Below are 19435 nucleotides of genomic sequence, written 5' to 3' on the forward strand. Positions count from 1 at the left end.
TGCACAACATTTTTTGGGGTCCAATTTCTTCTCTTACCCTTGGGAAAATAAAAAATTGGGGGCGAAAAGATCATTTGTGTGAAAAAATATGATTTTTTATTTTTACGGCTCTGCATTATAAACTTCTGTGAAGCACTTGGTGGGTCAAAGTGCTCACCACACATCTAGATAAGTTCCTTAGGGGGTCTACTTTCCAAAATGGTGTCACTTGTAGGGAGTTTCAATGTTTAGGCACATCAGGGGCTCTCCAAACGCAACATGGCGTCCCATCTCAATTCCAGTCAATTTTGCATTGAAAAGTCAAATGGCGCTCCTTCCCTTCCAAGCTCTGCCATGCGCCCAAACAATGGTTTACACCCACATATGGGGTATCAGCGTACTCAGGACAAATTGCACAACATTTTTTGCGGTCCAATTTCTTCTCTTACCCTTGGGAAAATAAAAAATTGGGGGCGAAAAGATCATTTTTGTGAAAAAATATGATTTTTTATTTTTACGGCTCTGCATTATAAACTTCTGTGAAGCACTTGGTGGGTCAAAGTGCTCACCACACATCTAGATAAGTTCCTTAGGGGGTCTACTTTCCAAAATGGTGTCACTTGTAGGGAGTTTCAATGTTTAGGCACATCAGGGGCTCTCCAAACGCAACATGGCGTCCCATCTCAATTCCAGTCAATTTTGCATTGAAAAGTCAAATGGCGCTCCTTCCGTTCCAAGCTCTGCCATGCGCCCAAACAATGGTTTACCCCCACATATGGGGTATCAGCGTACTCAGGACAAATTATACAACAACTTTGGGGGTCCATTTTCTCCTGTTACCCTTGGTAAAATAAAACAAATTGGAGCTGAAATAAATTTTGTGTGAAAAAAAGTTAAATGTTCATTTTTATTTAAACATTCCAAAAATTCCTGTGAAACACCTGAAGGGTTAATAAACTTCTTGAATGTGGTTTTGAGCACCTTGAGGGGTGCAGTTTTTAGAATGGTGTCACACTTGAGTATTTTCTATCATATAGACCCCTCAAAATGACTTCAAATGAGATGTGGTCCCTAAAAAAAAATGGTGTTGTAAAAATGAGAAATTGCTGGTCAACTTTTAACCCTTATAACTCCGTCACAAAAAAAAATTTTGGTTCCAAAATTGTACTGATGTAAAGTAGACATGTGGGAAATGTTACTTATTAAGTATTTTGCGTGACATATGTCTGTGATTTAAGGGCATAAAAATTCAAAGTTGGAAAATTGCAAAATTTTCATAATTTTCGCCAAATTTCCATTTTTTTCACAAATAAACGCAAGTTATATCGAATAAATTTTACCACTAACATGAAGTACAATATGTCACGAGAAAACAATGTCAGAATCGCCAAGATCCGTCAAAGCGTTCCAGAGTTATAGCCTCATAAAGGGACAGTGGTCAGAATTGTAAAAATTGGCCCGGTCATTAACGTGCAAACCACCCTTGGGGGTGAAGGGGTTAAACTTGAATCTGCCTATAAATCTCATTATGATGTGTGAGGCGTTCCTGTGCAGCGTATATAGGTGCTATAGACAAGGAGGCTGTAATATGGTAATATATTTGGAGTCTTTATAAAGCATTTTCAGTTACAAAGTATCAAAGCAAGAATGCGGTACAAGATGTGTCCACTGGGTGGCACTTTGTGAGGATCCTGTCTGCTGGTTTAGAGTCACCAGTAGTTGATGCCTTTTAATAACAAAACTGAAGAGATGATGAGAAAAACCCACCTGCAGGACACAGGAGACCCCTCACATGTAACCCAGAATCTGAGCCCGGAGTTTATAGACAGGATGGAGGAACAGTGCGAAGAATCTGCAGGACCCCCGATCAGTAGAGTCAGAGGCTCCTCTATTCCCAGGACTGACGGAGACAGCCGAGCACAGCACACGACAGGAGTAGTAGTCACCTAGAAATCATTACAGAAGAATAGAATCGGAGGAAGTAAAAGAATCACTGCAGTGTTCTCTGACTCAAATACTCTGTGCTGCTGGACGCCCCACCCCTGAAATACTCTGTGCTGCTGGACATCCTACTCCTGAAATACTCTGTGCTGCTGGACGCCCCACCCCTGAAATACTCTGTGCTGCTGGACATCCTACTCCTGAAATACTCTGTGCTGCTGGACATCCTACTCCTGAAATACTCTGTGCTGCTGGACGCCCCACCCCTGAAATACTCTGTGCTGCTGGACATCCCACTTCTGAAATACTCTGTGCTGCTGCAAGCCCCACTCCTGAAATACTCTCTGCTGCTGGATGCCCCACCCCTGAAATACTCTGTGCTGCTGGACGCCCCACCCCTGAAATACTCTGTGCTGCTGGACGCCACACCCCTGAAATACTCTGTGCTGCTGGACGCTTACTCCTGAAATACTCTGTGCTGCTGGACATCCCACTCCTGAAATACTCTGTGCTGCTGGAAATCCCACTCCTGAAATACTCTGTGCTGCTGGACGTCCCACTTCTGAAATACTCTGTGCTGCTGGACATCCCACTCCTGATATACTCTGTGCTGCTGCATGCCCCACTCCTAAAATACTCTGTGCTGCTGGACGCCCCACTCCTGAAATACTCTGTGCTGCTGGACATCCCACTCCTCAAGTACTCTGTGCTGCTGGACATGCCACTTCTGAAATACTCTGTGCTGCTGGATGTCCCACTCCTGAAATACTCTGTGCTGCTGGATGCCCTACTCTTGAAATACTCTGTGCTGCTGGATGTCCCACTCCTGAAATACTCTGTGCTGCTGGATGCCCTACTCTTGAAATACTCTGTGCTGTTGGATGTCCCACTCCTGAAATACTCTGTGCTGCTGGACATCCTACTCTTGAAATACTCTGTGCTGCTGGACATCCTACTCTTGAAATACTCTGTGCTGCTGGAAATCCCACTCCTGAAATACTCTGTGCTGCTGGACATCCCACTTCTGAAATACTCTGTGCTGCTGCACGCCCCACTTCTGAAATACTCTCTGCTGCTGGATGCCCCACCCCTGAAATACTCTGTGCTGCTGGACGCCCAACCCCTGAAATACTCTGTGCTGCTGGACGCCACACCCCTGAAATACTCTGTGCTGCTGGACGCTTACTCCTGAAATACTCTGTGCTGCTGGACATCCCACTCCTGAAATACTCTGTGCTGCTGGACATCCCACTTCTGAAATACTCTGTGCTGCTGGACATCCCACTCCTGAAATATTCTGTGCTGCTGGACATCCCACTCCTGAAATACTCTGTGCTGCTGGACATCCCACTCCTGATATACTCTGTGTTGCTGCATGCCCCACTCCTAAAATACTCTGTGCTGCTGGACGCCCCACTCCTGAAATACTCTGTGCTGCTGGACATCCCACTCCTCAAGTACTCTGTGCTGCTGGACATCCCACTCCTCAAATACTCTGTGCTGCTGGACATCCCACTCCACAAATACTCTGTGCTGCTGGACATCCCACTTCTGAAATACTCTGTGCTGCTGGACATCCTACTCCTGAAATACTCTGTGCTGCTGGACATCCTACTCTTGAAATACTGTGTGCTGTTGGATGTCCCACTCCTGAAATACTCTGTGCTGCTGGATGTCCCACTCCTGAAAAACTCTGTGCTGCTGGAAATCCCACTCCTTCCACTCTGTTACTCTCAGTCTGATGAGATCAGCAATCTCTCCTCAAATACTCTGTGCTGTTGGAGATCCTGCTGTCTACTGTCTCATACAAGTGTAGCAAACATGTCTTCTGCAATACTCTGCGCTGCTGTGGATCCTTCTCTATTCAGTATGTAACTCTCAGTCTATGACCTCCCATGAGATCCACTCCTGAAATACTCTGCGCTGCTGTGGATCCTTCTCCATCCACTATGTAAGGCCGGTTTCACACGTCAGTGATTCCGGTACGTGAGGTGACAGTTTCCTCACGTACCGGAGACACTGACACACGTAGACCCATAAAAATCAATGCATCTGTGCAGATGTCATTGATTTTTTGCGGACCGTGTCTCCGTGTGCCAAACACGGAGACATGTCAGTGTTCGTGGGAGCGCACGTTTTACACGGACCCAATAGAGTCAATGGGTCCGCGTAAAACACGGACCTCACACGGACATTCTCCGTCTGGGGTCCGTGTGCGTGCAGGAGACAGCGCTACAGTAAGCGCTGTCCCCCCCACATGGTGCTGAAGCCGGTATTCATATCTTCCCTGTAGCAGCGTTTGCTATAGAGAAAATATGAAGAATAGTGTTAAAAATAAAGATTTAGGTGTCCGCCGCCCCCCCACCCCCTGTGCGCCCCCCCGCTGGTCAGAAAATACTTACCCGCTCCCTCGCTCCTTCCTGGTCTGGCCGCGCCTCCTACTGTATGCGGTCACGTGGGGCCGATCATTTACAATCATGAATAGTCGGCTCCGCCCCTATGGGAGGTGGAGCCACATATTCATGACTGTAAATGATCGGCCCCACGTGACCGCATGCAGGAGAAGCCGCGGCCAGACCAGGAAGCAGCGAGGGAGGCGGGTAAGTATTTTCTGACCAGCGGCGGGGGGGGGGGCGCACAGGGGGTGGGGGGGCGGCGGACACATGGATCTTTATTTTTAACACTATTCTTCATATTTTCTCTACAGCAAACGTTGCTGCAGGGAAGATATGAATCGCAGCTTCAGCACCATGCAGAGTGGGTACCACACGCTCCGTGTGGTACCCACTCGCCATACGGGCGGCACACGTGTGCCGCCCGTATGGCCTCCGTGAGTTCCCAGGCACACGGACACGGATAACTCCGGTACCGATTTATTCCGGTACCGGAATTATCTGGACGTGTGGGACAGCCCTAACTCTGTCTATGACCTCTCATGAGATCCACTCCTGAAATACTCTGTGCAGCTGTGGGCCTTGCACACGATCTTACGCTGATTTGCTCCTTTATGATGCGTTTGATGCCTTGCAGGCTTCCTCCCCTAGGAGTTCATACAATGAAGAACATTCTTCTGCAGAGAGTTTTCAGGTGCGGCTCCTGGATGAAGCGTAAGGTGGATGAGTGACAGTCGCTCCCCGCACATCACGTCTGCCACCTCTGTCACCAATATGGCTGATTCCCCTCATACTGAGCTCCAGATGTCCCTGCGATCCTTCACTGCTGATGGATGGAAGAGCAGCGACGCTCTAATTAATATAATAGAGTATAAATGAGCTGATTATTTATCATGGCTGACAATAGGAATTATCAGATCGCTCCGTCACAATCAGTGCTGATCCGTTATTTATTGATTCCGTTTCAGGCGCCATTAATGCAGCGCAATTCATTTCACAGCGGCTCACAATGCAGACACAGATGTTACGATCAACTTCCGTCTCAATATCGGGAGCTGAGGTGAGAAACGTGACAGCCGCCATCACTGTCAGGGAGATCGTGCCAAATATGAGATATTGCCGACAAGAAAAGACGGGGAGCGGACAGTGTGTGCGGGGGAGGGGAGCACAATGGTGGGAGACCGCTGCAGACAAACAGCACTGTGCAAAAGAGATAGGCAGGTGTGGAAACTATGCTGTGGAGTGAGAAGCGTCAGACATGGAAAAGGCTACAGTGCATCGTTATCAATGAGTGAAGAAAAGAATATAAATCCGTCAGTATCTGGTGACCATCCATCACCTCCTTCATCAGTATCTGGTGACCACCTGTCACCTCCATCATCAGTATCTGCTGACCGCCCGTCACCTCCATCATCAGTATCTGGTGACCACCCATCACCTCCATCATCAGTAGCTGGTGACCGCCCGTCACCTCCATCATCAGTATCTGCTGACCACCTGTCACCTCCATCATCAGTATCTGGTGACCGCCCATCGCCTCCATCATCAGTATCTGGTGACCGCCCATCACCTCCATCATCAGTATCTGGTGACCGCCCGTCACCTCCATCATCAGTATCTGGTGACCGCCCGTCACCTCCATCATCAGTATCTGGTGACTGCCCATCACCTCCATCATCAGTATCTGGTGACCGCCCGTCACCTCCATCATCAGTATCTGGTGACACCTGTCACCTCCATCATCAGTATCTGGTGACCGCCCGTCACCTCCATCATCAGTATCTGGTGACCGCCCGTCACCTCCATCATCAGTATCTGGTGACTGCCCATCACCTCCATCATCAGTATCTGGTGACCGCCCGTCACCTCCATCATCAGTATCTGGTGACACCTGTCACCTCCATCATCAGTATCTGGTGACCGCCCGTCACCTCCATCATCAGTATCTGGTGACCAACTGTCACCTCCATCATCAGTATCTGGTGACCGCCTGTCGCCTCCATCATCAGTATCTGGTGACCACCTATCCCCTCTGTGACTGGGTATGCGACAGAGCAGAAAGAGACACCAGGCCGATAAACAATCCAACAAGATTTATTGGAACAGGGAACTGGAACAACGCAAATGAAAGTAATTCTGTAGCGTCCACAATGAGTCCACAGAAAGGGAGTAGATCCGGTGGCGCCACCCAGCAATCCGATGCCAGGAAAATAGCAATAGTCCATGAGTGAATTCAATGGATCCAGCAGATGAGGAGCACAACACAGTCCCACGTGGCAGCTTCCAACAATACACACGGTCACAGGGATCTCGACTCAGCCTAAGATCCCAGCCCTTCCACAGTCACCACACAATTGAATCAGCCAACACATGAGTCTATTGTTCTGTGTCCTGGGATCCACCCTTCCATGGGGGAGGGCTCCCCCCTATTGGTTGTTGACTCCAGCCTGATTACATGGCAGTCCAGGGACACAGGCCGGGGGAGGGACATGCTGTTACAACCCCTTCCCCCCTCAAGTAGTGTACATACTAGTGACCTCAACAGGTCGCTTGTCAAGTACACGTAAACATGTGGCCAAGACAACTCATGGCTCCTGCCTGGACAATCCATTAGCGTTTGTGTCGACTGCCTCATCTTTATTGTATGGTGCAGTTGTAGGCTTAAAGGTGGGCTCCATTTTACCTCCTCTTTGACTTAAACTCTGCTTCCTGCACCCACAAATCGACATTGTAGCTCTCCCACATCATTTCCTAAGACAATATCTGCAGGCAGGCCCCTCATCACCCCAACCACGCATTGCTTGACCCCAAAGCCAAAGTCCAGTTCTACACTTGCTTTTGGGATATTCTTCCATTGGCCTTCCAACTAATTCAATGGTAATCCCAGGTCCATGCTGTATTGCCTCTGGCCGAACCACTCTGGGATCAGCTATGGTGAGAAATGCCCCACAGTCACAAAAGCCAAGAACTCTCCGACCATCCAGCATGACCTCCTGTAAGTGCTTTCTTTGAGGATTAAAGGAACTTGTGGCTGTGGCCCGCACCCCATAAACCCCTAATGGTCAAACATGGTTTTCTGAGCTATTAGGCAAATCAATTTGTAGGGGTGGCACCTCTTCCTCCATTATGTTTGGCTGTATATAATTGATAGGCCGATTTGGTGCAGAGTCAATCCTCAATTGACTCTGAGGGCAGGTGTCCTTCACATGTGCACTCTGGGGATGGAGGTAAGGGAACCTGGAGGCTGATATCTATGTGATGGTGCATGAGGTGGTTGTTGGGGTTGAGACCGATTTCTCCACTGTATATCTGGGCAGGTGGCCTGAAGATGCCCAGGATGCCCACATCCATAACACCTGCGCACAACTACTTTCTCTCCTGGTAGCATTTCAGAGGAAGAGGCAGGACTAGCTGGAAGGTGAGTCACATGGGTATCAACATGAGGTGGTGGTCTAGGGGGGCAGCAAACTTTGGGGACTGAAGAACAAGAGACCACTGGTAGTGGGGTGTTGGCAGTTTTTACTTCATCCACCAGTAAATTTTTCCACTGAGGCTTGATGGTGAGAATCTCATCAGCTAAAGCAGCAGCTTGCTCCACTGTCGCTGGTCTCCTCTCACGCACCCATTCCCGGATCTCAGCAGGGCATTTGGTGTAGAACTGTTCTTTTAGGATGACCTGGAGGAAGGCATCCCAAGTTAAGGCCCTCTCTCCCTCCAGCCAGCGGTGACATACTTGTTTGAGCCTGTGGGCATATATCTTGAAAGACACTTTCCCCTTACAGGCTAAGGAGCGGAACTGCGCTCATCAAGTGTCTGGAGTAACAGCATAATGTTCAAGAATGGCCTCTATTACCTCCTCATACTCACTGCTCCACTGGGGGTCCATAGCTCTGTAGGCTTTGGCAGCTCCACCATCTAAGAGCCCCACCAGATGTCTGACTCGCTCCCTTTCACGAACTTCCATTAATTGACATTGATGTTCGATGTCCTGGAAGAAGCCCTCAATGTCACCTGCAGCCTCGCTTACAGTACTCACGGGACAGCCTTGGGAATTCCCTTATGGTGGGTGCTGTGGTTACAGTCTGTCTGGAGCTTCTACAACCCCTGGCAAAAATTATGGAATCACCGGCCTTGGAGGATGTTCATTCAGTTGTTTAAATTTGTAGAAAAAAAAGCAGATCACAGACATGGCACGAAACTAAAATAATTTCAAATGGCAACTTTCTAGCTTTAAGAAACACTAAAAGAAGTCAAGAACAAAAAATGTGGTAGTCAGTAATGGTTACTTTTTGTAACCAAGCATAGGAGAAAAATTATGGAGTCACTCAATTCTGAGGAAAAAATTATGAAGTCATGAAAAACGAACAAAAAAACCCTCCAACACATCACCAGTATTTTGTTGCACCACCTCCGGCTTTTATAACAGCTTGCAGTCTCTGAGGCATGGACTTAATGAGCATCACACAGGACTCTTTATCAATCTGGCTCCAACTTTCTCTGATTGCTGTTGCCAGATCAGCTTTGCAGGTTGGAGCCTTGTCATGGACTATTTTCTTCAACTTCCACCAAAGATTCTCAATTGGATTGAGATCCGGACTATTTGCAGGCCATGACTGACTCTTTTTTCAAGGAATGTTTTCACAGTTTTTGCTCTATGGCAGGATGCATTATCATCTTGAAAAATGATTTCATCATCCCCAAACATCCTTTCAATTGATGGGATAAGAAAAGTGTCCAAAATATCAACATAAACATGTGCATTTATTAAAGATGTAATGACAGCCATCTCCCCAGTGCCTTTACCTGACATACAGCCCCATATCATCAATGACTGTGGAAATGTGCATGTTCTCTTCAGGCAGTCATCTTTATAAATCTCATAGGAATGGCACCAAACAAAAGTTCCAGCATCATCACCTTGCCCAATGCAGATTCGTGATTCATCACTGAATATGACTTTCATCCAGTCATCCACAGTCCACGATTGCTTTTCCTTAGCCCATTGTAACCTTGTTTTTTTCTGTTTTGGTGTTAATGATGGCTTTCGTTTAGCTTTTCTGTGTGTAAATCCCATTTCCTTTAGGCTGTTTCTTACAGTTCAGTCACAGACGTTGACTCCAGTTTCCACCCATTCGTGCCTCATTTGTTTTGTTGTACATTTCCTGTTTTGGAGACATATTGCTTTAAGTTTCTGGTCTTGATGCTTTGATGCCTTCCTTGGCCTACCAGTATGTTTGCCTTTAACAACCTTCCCATGTTGTTTGTATTTGGTCCAGATTTTAGACACCACTGACTGTGAACAACCAACATCTTTTGCAACATTGTGTGATGATTTACCCTCTTTTAAGAGTTTGATAATCCTCTCCTTTGTTTCAATTGACATCTCTCGTGTTGGAGCCATGATTCATGTCAGTCCACTTGGTGCAACAGCTCTCCAAGGTGTGATCACTCCTATTTAGATGCAGACTAACGAGCAGATCTAATTTGATGCAGGTGTTATTTTTGGGTATGAAAATTTACAGGGTGATTCCATAATTTTTTCCTCAGAATTGAGTGATTCCATAATTTTTCGCTATGCCTGGTTAAAAAAGGAACCATTACTGACTAATACATGTTTTGCTCTTGATTTCTTTTAGTGTTTCTTAAAGCCAGAAAGTTGCCATTTGAAATGACTTTAGTTTTGTGCCATGTCTGTGATCTGCTTTTTTTCTACAAAATTAAACAACTGAATGAACATCCTCCAAGCCCGGTGATTACATAATTTTTGCCAGGGGTTGTAGCTGCTTCCACCATGTGCTGTCTCTCCTTAGCTGTGCGAATAGCCTCTCTCTTATCCTCTATGGTGGCCTCATCTCCAAGCAATGCCATCTCCTCATACCACACAACCCACTGACTTTTTTGGGTATTTACCTACAGCTCCTGTCTTTCATTCCTTTGCTGTGGGAATCTTCTTCGGTTCCATCTTGCAGGTAAGCTCCTTCCAAAGCCTTATTTAGTTGGTCCTTGGTCAGTCCTTTATAGCAGACTCCTAATTCACGGGCCTTAGTTTGTAAACTCCCCACAGCCCAGTTCCTGTATCCTGAGGTTCCGGTTCCAGACATTGATGAGCCGCTGTCCTCCATTCCCTCTGCTCTGACCCCACTGCTTGCCACCAGTTTGTGACGGTGTGTGCGACAGAGCAGAAAGAGACACCACGCCGATAAACAATCCAACAAGATTTATTGTCACCTCCATCATCAGTATCTAGTGACTGCCCGTCACCTCCATCATCAGTATCTGGTGACCGCCCATCACCTTCATCATCAGTATCTAGTGACCGCCCATCACCTCCATCATCAGTATCTGGTGACTGCCCTGCGCCTCCATCATCAGTATCTGGTGGCCACCTGTCGCCATAAAGACCAGGAATAAATGTGTGGCAGACGTGATGCCATTCCTTATGATGTGCCCTTCAGACTTGATGGGGGCATCACAACCATAGAACTGATCTCCATCAGAAGAAATAAAACCTTTTCCCTCCGTATCCGTTTACTGCTCCTCCTTAAATTGATCTTTTTCGCATCACTTGCCTTATTCTCCTTATGTATTTATACTACAAGTATTTCTCACAAAATTAGAATATCATTAAAAAGTTCATTTATTTCAGTTCTTCAATACAAAAAGTGAATCTCGTATATTCTATAGAGTCATTACACTCAGAGTGATCGATTTCACATGTTTATTTCTGTTAATGTTGATGATTATGGCTTTCAGCCAATGAAAACCCAAAAGTCATTATCTCAGTAAATTAGAATACTTTATGACACCAGCTGGAAAAATGATTGTATACGTCCAAGAGTCGGGGAGGTCTCAGACAGAAGAGAGCCCCTGTGCATGATCAGTAACAGTACATGGGCCCTTTGCTGCCCAATATTGTGTCTGTGACAAGCTGCTGTATTGGTCGTGGCCCTGGGCCGCTCATGTCTGGGTCCCTGTGTGGCTGCACCGATAGTATGTCCGCCCCGCTTTGTGATTCTTCAGACATTGTCTCCCTCCTGAAGAGGAGCCCTTTGTAGTCTGGAGTCTGGTTTTCCTGATCCTTACAAGTCGTTGTTAGAATATATCAATGAAGATTCCGTTTTTTTAGTTTTCTTTTCTCCTGCTCTCATTTTTATTGTCTCCACCTTATGGATAAAGCCGCCCTGTATCTAACAGTTCTGGGACAGGGAATAATAGCAAAATATCCCCAAAATAATGAAATTACTCACTCCTGACATTAAAACCTATCAATGGAGGGTCCACTGTGGTTGATACATTGAATGGTGAACTGAGAAGGAGATGATAAATAATAATAATAATCTTTATTTATATTGCGCCAACATATTCCGCAGCGCCAAATAGCGGCTTCCAGACAGCGGACAGCAGGTCTCTTCCTCAGGCTTCAGGTATAACACATTCTACACAACCAGGCACAGGAATAATGCCGTGATGAGATGACTAACGGAAGCAGGACTGTCAGTATGAGAAGGAGAGCACACTGCTGCGATGGTGAATACTGCAGCAGATCAGAGCAAAGCGTGAAAGTTTTATTTTCCACTGATTGAGGTCTGGTCCATTGTTGTGATGCCGTCACGAGCGACTGATGGAGAATTATATATTATCCTATCTCACGGCTACTACAATACAAAGACAAATAATTACAGGCGCCTGACAGTGTAAATAACAATAGAGACAGCAAAGCAATATTCTGTGTGATCCTGAAAACACACAGATAATTGTACCAGAATTGTATCATTTTACACATCTCTTCTCTTTGCCAGATAAGAAGTTGCATTTTAGAAGAAAAATATCTTACACAAGTAACTTTTCACTCAAAGCTCACACATCTTGTATGTCTTATAGAGGGGAGGTGGCTGCAACAAAGTGACCACACTGAGGAGGACACAGAGGACAGATGTCAACCAAGAGCGCAGCTCTGGAGTATAATACAACATGATCAGTAATGTAATGTATGTACACAGTGACTGCACCAGCAGAATAGTGAGTACAGCTCTGGAGTATAATACAGGATGTAACACAGGATCAGTGATGTAATGTATGTACACAGTGACTGCACCAGCAGAATAGTGAGTGCAGCTCTGGAGTATAATACAGGATGTAACACAGGATCAGTAATGTAATGTATGTACACAGTGACTGCACCAGCAGAATAGTGAGTGCAGCTCTGGGGTATAATACAGGTGGTAACTCAGGATCAGTAATGTAATGTATGTACACAGTGACTGTACCAGCAGAATAGTGAGTGCAGCTCTGGGGTATAATACAGGATGTAACTCAGGATCAGTAATGTAATGTATGTACACAGTGACTGCACCAGCAGAATAGTGAGTGCAGCTCTGGGGTATAATACAGAATGTAACTCAGGATCAGTAATGTATGTACACAGTGACTGCACCAGCAGAATAGTGAATGCAGCTCTGGAGTATAATACAGGATGTAACTCAGGATCAGTAATGTAATGTATGTACACAGTGACCGCACCAGCAGAATAGTGAGTGCAGCTCTGGAGTATAATACAGCAGGATCAGTAATGTAATGTATGTACCCAGTGAATGCACCAGCAGAATAGTGGGTGCAGCTCTGGGGTATAATACAGGATGTAACTCAGGATCAGTAATGTATGTACACAGTGACTGCACCAGCAGAATAGTGAGTGCAACTCTGGAGTATAATACAGGATGTAACTCAGGATCAGTAATGTAATGTATGTACACAGTGACTGCACCAGCAGAATAGAGAGTGCAGCTCTGGAGTATAATACAGGATGTATCTCAGGATCAGAAATGTAATGTATGTACACAGTTACTGCACCAGCAGAATAGTGAGTGCAGCTCTGGGGTGTAATACAGGATGTAAATCAGGATCAGTAATGTAATGTATGTGTACACAGTGACTGCACCAGCAGAATAGTGAGTGCAGCTCTGGGGTGTAATACAGGATGTAAATCAGGATCAGTAATGTAATGTATGTGTACACAGTGACTGCACCAGCAGAATAGTGGGTGCAGCTCTGGGGTATAATACAGGATGTAACTCAGGATCAGTAATGTATGTACACAGTGACTGCACCAACAGAATACTGAGTGCAACTCTGGAGTATAATACAGGATGTAACTCAGGATCAGTAATGTAATGTATGTACACAGTGACTGCACCAGCAGAATAGTGGGTGCAGCTCTGGGGTATAATACAGGATGTAACTCAGGATCAGTAATGTATGTACACAGTGACTGCACCAACAGAATAGTGAGTGCAACTCTGGAGTATAATACAGGATGTAACTCAGGATCAGTAATGTAATGTATGTACACAGTGACTGCACCAGCAGAATAGTGAGTGCAGCTCTGGAGTATAATACAGGATGTAACTCAGGATCAGTAATGTAATGTATGTACACAGTGACTGCACCAGCAGAATAGTGAGTGCAGCTCTGGGGTATAATACAGGATGTAACTCAGGATCAGTAATGTAATGTGTGTACACAGTGACCGCACCAGCAGAATAGTGAGTGCAGCTCTGGAGTATAATACAGCAGGATCAGTAATGTAATGTATGTACCCAGTGAATGCACCAGCAGAATAGTGGGTGCAGCTCTGGGGTATAATACAGGATGTAACTCAGGATCAGTAATGTACGTACACAGTGACTGCACCAGCAGAATAGTGAGTGCAACTCTGGAGTATAATACAGGATGTAACTCAGGATCAGTAATGTAATGTATGTACACAGTGACTGCACCAGCAGAATAGTGAGTGCAGCTCTGGAGTATAATACAGGATGTAACTCAGGATCATTAATGTATGTACACAGTGACTGCTCCAGCAGGATAGTGAGTGCAGCTCTGGAGTATAATACAGGATGTAACGCAGGATCAGTAATGTAATGTATGTACACAGTGACTGCACTAGCAGAATAGTGAATGCAGCTCTGGAGTATGATACAGTTTGTAATTAATGATCAGTAATGTATGTACATAGTGACTATACCAGCTGAATAATTATTGCAGCTCTGGGGAAAATACAGGATGAAACCAGAGGTACCAATTCAGCACTGCTGCTAAGAGCGCCTAGCCATTTCTTTTCTTTTCAAATAGCTGTTAAGATTTGGGTGCAGATGATGCAATGGGTTGATGAACTCTCTTGTGATGTTCTTATATATAGGGTGAGACACAAGCCCAGGAAGGACTGTAAGTAAAATGAATGACATCTTCTGGTATGGAGATCTGGGTGATTTATCTTTATTGTCACAAGACTCTGTCCTCTGTTCCATGGCTAAAAAAAAATGTGAAAACTTCATGGATTTCCAACAGATTTATCTTGGTTTCAATCACAATTCAGCAGAGACAAATACAACTTTATTAAGGACTCCAAAGGCATTATTTTAGACTTTGTACGTACGCAAGTTTTCTCTCAGCCTCCACCTGCTGCACTGATGTCTGTGACAGGGACCTAAATAGAAATTGTGTGGTCCCACAGCAACAGTTTCATTTGGGGACCTTCCCAAATGAAATATATATATATATATATATATATATATATATATATATATATATATATATATATATATATATATATATGTATGTATATATATATATATATATATATATATATATATATATATATGTATGTATATATATATCTCTAATATATAAAGCTGAATGTGTGTATGTATGTATGTCCGGGATTGGCATCTGCACCGTCGCAGCTACAGCCACAAAATTTTGCACAATCACACGTCTGGACCCCGAGAGCGTCATAGGCTATATTGTGAGGTGTAATTTTAACCCCACGCTTTCCAATTCACCAAACAATTTTGCCCCTATCTACATAATGGGGAAAAAATGAAAGGAAAAGTGTTGGAGGCAAATTGACAGCTGCCAGATGTGAACAATGGGGACTTAAAGAATGAGAGCGATGGCGCCAAAGAGTATATACTGTACAGTTGCTAAGGTGGGGCCCCGACATGGGATAATCACACCACCACGGGGATATGAACACACACCCAAAATGCGCCACACACTACCACGTGCTCGAACACATATACCACCCTCAGCGCACATTTCACCACACATACACCAACCTCGCCACATAAAAGTTGAAACACAAAAGTCGCCGCTCAAAACTCGCCACGCGCAAAACTCTCCACATGCAAAACTCTCCACACGTGCAAAACTCACCTCATGGAAAACTCGCCACACGCAAAACTTGCACACGCGGAAAAATTGCCACATGCACAAAAGTTGCAACACATGCAAAAGTTGCCTCATACAAAACTTGCACATACTCAAAAGGCACCACACATAAAACTCGCCACGCGCAAAACTCGCCATGCGCAAAACTTGCTGCACACAACTTGCTACACTAACCTGTCACATGCAACTCGACACACAAAAAGTTGCTACACGCATGTCGCCACACAAAACTCATCTCACAAAAGTCGCTACATGCATGTCGCCACACGCAACTCAACACACACAACTTGACACACGAAACTCGACCCTAAAACACACACAAGTCTGGTATCCTTCAAAAATAAAAATCTGATTAATAAGCTGACAAACTACAAGAGCAACAAATGTACCATATAGGAATCCGGCAGCTGTCAGTCACATGACCAGTCTATTATGTGTATGTGTGAGCTAATATATACTGCCAGGGGGTGGGCTTACTGTTGGCTGGGGATTTATCAGGCTGCCAATTTAGCTTACAAATACTGAGGTAAAAATACTGACCAAATAACGTGTGAACGAGGTCTAATACAGGAGGAGATGACATACAGATATGTAGCGCCCCCACCGCCGCAGGGCCGAGGGGTACCCGGTACCGGGCCTCGGAGTCTCTGCTCTGGGGTTGTCACGGCGGCTAGGCCCCGGTCCGTGACCCTGCCGTGGGGCGCACAGTTCTATAACAGGTGTGGATGATGTTAGTGGTGATGCGGTGCAGTAAATAACGAGGACACCAGGTTGCAGTCTCTTTACCTCTTTACTGAAGATCTCTGGGTCCTCAGTCCGGAATACGGTTCACCAGGCTGCGCAAGTCCGGCCGGTCCGATGGCACCTCCAGAGCTCACTTCACAGGTGGAAATCGGTGCCTTCCTTCTAGTGCTATGTGTTGCGGTCCTCCCCTGCTGTGCTTACGGAAAGTCCCCACAACCGTTGTGTCTGTTTCTTAAGTTCCCTCACAACTCGATTAAATGATGTTCTTCTAATCCTCCGTCCCTCCCTGTTGTTCTGGTTGGGACGGCACCCGTTTGACGGGTAGGCTCGGAGCTCTTCCGGGACCCTAGAGTCGCCCCTCTCCACAAGGTGCCCCCCAAGACTTCATAGGTGATTTGTGTGAGACAGCCCGCCTTAGACTGACTGTCCTGCCGCTGTTTAGAGTATTGCCTGAAGCTGAATGTTATGATACTCCCTCGGCGTTCCGGCCACCGGTAGTGCGCCTCAGTAGGGTGTTGCTCCGGTCTTACAGCACGACCCCTACTGGTATTCTCCTATCGCTTGATCTCGTTTCTCACTCAGCACAATCTATCTCGCTTCTTAGTCCTTTCTTGGGCCCCGCCGCTTCCCGGAGCTGGCGCGGACCCGTTACGTTCTTTCCAATGCCAAGCCTCTGTCAGGATCCCACCCCTGATAGAGACCCTACTGTCTCTTCCTCCACAACACCCTCTGCCACCAGGTGTTGCTTCGTCCAATCCAGTCAGCTTTCTGATCTAACTTCCTGCCTGACCCCCAGTTTACCCACTATGGTGGGGAGTGGCCTAATGAATAGCACCCTTAGCTCCCCCCGGAGGCCCAGCTGTGAAATGTATTGGTGTCTGTGATACCTGATCAGATGAACCCCTTCAGTGCCATCAGACGCACCGTAGCTCCCCATAGTGGCGGAGCCACAGTACTGCAACGACCAGGACTCTGGGGCGCTGCACTCCCCCCTGGTTAAACACAGTACTCCGGGACTGGGAAGAAAACAACAATACAAGTTAGCAAAAAGACATACAATTTTGTTGAGTGCAATAACAATAAGTATACTTGAACAGGCTTCCCTTTATGGGAGGTATGGACACTTGAACGTTACAAACATGGTTAAAGATCATAGCAACATGCTATAATTAGCTTCTCTTACCCAACCGAGTATTCTACTAAGTACAAAATTGTTAAACAATAATTTAACGTTGCCTTTAAGGACATACACTCTGCATCCACTAAAGACCTTCCTATAATCACATTATAAGGCAATTTAACTTTTACATTCTCCTTCTTTAAATCTGCAGGACCGCCTGTCCTATCGGCACCAGACCTACTGCCTCTCCTTTCTGTTACAGGACCGCCCCGTTCAGCCCGGGCCTACTGCCTTTTCAACTACTATACACAGTATAGAACATAACATTACTTTCAGTTTAAGAGCACTAAGTCATCTCTACATGACTCCTATGAGGCCTCAGGGTTTACCTTCTATCCTAACTATCTATCAGCATTATCAAAACATTTTCTATTGAACGTTAAGCCTTCTCATTATCTTTCTCTCTTTCTTTCTATCATGCATGCTGGACACCACGTCTATCCCTACGGGTCCACTGCATCCTTCTTCTATCTTTCACCTTTTTCCTCTCAGATAACATCCTTAACATTTCTTCACAATTAACCAGTTGAACACATATAACTTTCTCGTACAAACATTATCATCACTTTTCTCTCATCAACATTATTGCTACTTGTCTTGGCAATATTACTACTGAAGTGCGGCAAATGAACATCCCCTTTAAGAGGGGACCAAGTCTCTGTTAGGTAGCGTATCTTCTCAAGCTACCAGTCCATACTCAGCAAAGGTTCCAGTGCGGTATCTTCGCAAAGAGTCCTTATTTAGGTAAAACCAATAGGGAGCGCCTTTAATAAGGTGCAAACTATATACACGAAGTTCGGATCATGCACTGTTCATGATTTCAGCAGTTTTTTAAATAACGTAGAAAAATAGAAAATAACCAAAAACAATAGGGATCCCGGGTCAACAAAGGGATCCCTTTTAAAGTTTACCCTGAACGGGTTTTAGCAGCAACATAAAAGCAGTAAAACAGTAACTATTTACAAGTAAAAAAGAACAGTAAAATCTTACTGTGGTGGTCTCCGATCTGGCCTCACCAGGCCAACGGATCGCACTGGTGAGCCAGGAAGCAGTTCCGGTCCCAGCAGCGATAAAATCCCTCGCCGGGAAGCCCTTCTCGCTGGCAGATGCACACGCTCCTCCGGGGCACGGCAAGGCCGGGCTTCTCGAGGTTCCGCGGGGCCGGGCTCTGCTGTTTTCCCCACGGGATCATCTTCTTCCGGTGTTCCGGCAGCAGCCTGGAGGGCAATGCATCGCTGCACGCCTCGCGCCATCCAGCCAGCCTCTCCCGTAGCCCTCCTCCATCTGGTATAAGTCACCGCATCACCTGGCTCCAGGTCGCGGGGAAATCTTCCGCTGCAGGGCTCCACCTCCTCCCGATCCACGTGAATTTGTAGCGGCTCCCCGATTTCTTGGATAACCCCGCGTCCATATCGGGGGTTGAAGGAGACCACTACACCCCAGTGGGACAGCGGGATCTCCGGAGCTCTGACCAAGTCAATCGGCGCTGCAGGCTGGGGCCGGCTCCGCCATGCTGCCATCAGACGCCGTAGATGTTCGGCGTCCGGCAAGATCTTCAGGTCCGGCGTCTGTAGCGTACCTCCAGCCGCGGCCAGGCGGGAGGGAACAGGGGACACTGGGGACAAACGGATCTCCGTAGGCTGGCCTAGCCGAGTAAGCACGCGGGCATCAGCCTCCAGCCGGCGGGCTAGCTGTCGGGCCTCGGCTGCAGCCACACACTCCTCAGACAGCGGCAAAGGGGGTCGGCCCACCGGTGGTTCCGTAAGGGTCAGACCCCGCAGCGTCGGCGCTTCTGGGGCTGTGTCGGGTTGCGCGGCCTCAGGCTGGATCGGGTCAGTCCCACGCGGGGTTCCTGGTGTCGCCATCTTTGCCTTCTCTCCAATGTCCTCTTCCCGCGGTCTCTTTCGTGGGCGGCCCCGTCTCCATGGTCTCCACCCTCCAAACAGGATCAGGAGGCGGACCTCAGCTG

General features: G+C 46.5%; 1 long non-coding RNA gene across 1 annotated transcript in view; it reads right to left on the reverse strand.

The window, feature by feature from the left end:
- Nucleotides 1-1910, reverse strand: part of LOC143809505 (uncharacterized) — a 35060-nt gene extending 33150 nt beyond the window's left edge. Inside the window, exon 1 of the long non-coding RNA XR_013222296.1 lies at nucleotides 1747-1910. This is a non-coding gene — a long non-coding RNA (uncharacterized LOC143809505). The remainder of the gene's footprint in view (nucleotides 1-1746) is intronic.
- Nucleotides 1911-19435: the final 17525 nt, after the last annotated feature.

This window comes from Ranitomeya variabilis, chromosome 2 (assembly GCF_051348905.1).
Source record: "Ranitomeya variabilis isolate aRanVar5 chromosome 2, aRanVar5.hap1, whole genome shotgun sequence".
Taxonomy (NCBI): domain Eukaryota; kingdom Metazoa; phylum Chordata; class Amphibia; order Anura; family Dendrobatidae; genus Ranitomeya; species Ranitomeya variabilis.